This window comes from Lathyrus oleraceus, chromosome 3, assembly GCF_024323335.1.
Source record: "Lathyrus oleraceus cultivar Zhongwan6 chromosome 3, CAAS_Psat_ZW6_1.0, whole genome shotgun sequence".
NCBI lineage: Eukaryota > Viridiplantae > Streptophyta > Magnoliopsida > Fabales > Fabaceae > Lathyrus > Lathyrus oleraceus.
In genome coordinates this window covers 192,235,207-192,236,696 of record NC_066581.1, presented here as the reverse complement: position 1 = coordinate 192,236,696, position 1,490 = coordinate 192,235,207, and positions in this window count along the sequence as shown.

Sequence of the window (1,490 nt, the reverse complement as noted above, 5' to 3'; positions counted from 1 at the left end):
AGTGGTTAAGCAACCAAGCAAAAGCAAGTTCAAAGTGAACTTAAGCAACTTATGTACCTGTGGAAACATCAAACAAATCAGTATACAACTCAGACAATCAAACCACAGTCAATATCAACAGTCAAACCCAATAAGCAAAGGCAGAAGCCACAAGTCAATCTCAAATGAGTTAACAACCCTACAAAACACACAATGTTAGTAGTCAAAGGCAAACATCAAATGCTCAAGTGTTGAAGCATAATGAACCATATAACTTGGATGTTCAACCTGAAATCAAAGCTCAAACATGAGAAGCAAACCACTAGGTCAAAGCCTAGGGTCAAAGATGGAGAAAAAATTTAAAACAGAAGCTGAAAATTAACATGAATCAACTTCAAACACATCTTAAGACAATCCAAAAGGTCTCACATCAATATCAATAACCAAATCCATTTCATGATCAATTGAAGTTCAAGAAATTTCAAAGCAACAATGTGACCACCCAGAATGAAAAATCTCCATAAAATCAGAAATCAATCAAATAATTCCATGAAAATTCAAGCTTATTCACAACATCCATAATATGCATCACACAAAAAATCAGAGCATTTAGAGATCAATAGGCAAGAAAAACACATCACATAAGATGAACAAGCAATGGTGTGACACAAATTGTCACACCTACATTCACATGATCATAAATCAGAAACCACAAGTGGTGAAAATACAAAATCAACACCAAAATGTCAAGCCAAGAGTCTAATTTCACCATGTAAAATTTCAGAAGCATTGGATAAAAACTCAGCATTTCTCAAAAGATATGGCAAGGCAATGTACAAGAAGCATACATGTTCACAAACCCTAGGCAAAATAATTTTCCAGCCAAGCACAATTCATGAAAAAATATCCAAAAAATGATAGACAGAAAATGTGACATGATGCAAAAATCCTCATATTTTTTGGATCAATTTTCAATTATTTATCAATTTTGGAAGATGATGAAAAAAATAATAAAACATGAAGCAAAGCATATGAATATATGAGAAAAATAAGTGAAGCAAATATGAAGAAATGCTGAAGCCAAGAATCGAATAGGTGCACAATTTGAAAATGATTTAGGCGCCAGGACCAAAACGCGGCGTTTCATTAAACGCCAGCGCTGGCCAATCAGAAGCGCGCATGAGCGCCTCATGCAGCCAATCAGAAGCAAGCTTCTCACAAACACATGCAACACGCAGGGAAATGATTCAGAAAGATCAAACACATTCTGGAAATGGAAACCCTATCATCTTCATATTGTTCATCATGAACAGTACTATGCTCAAGAACAAAAGTTTCCAGAAATCAAAAACAAACACATCATCGTGTAGATCTTGCAACCTACATCCACAATCCATGCATGGTTTAACCTAATTCTAGCTAACATGAACAAATCGAAGCAATTAAGTTTCACATGTGAATCTTCAAATCAGCATAACTAACTCAATTTGGCATGGATTTTCATGAAATAA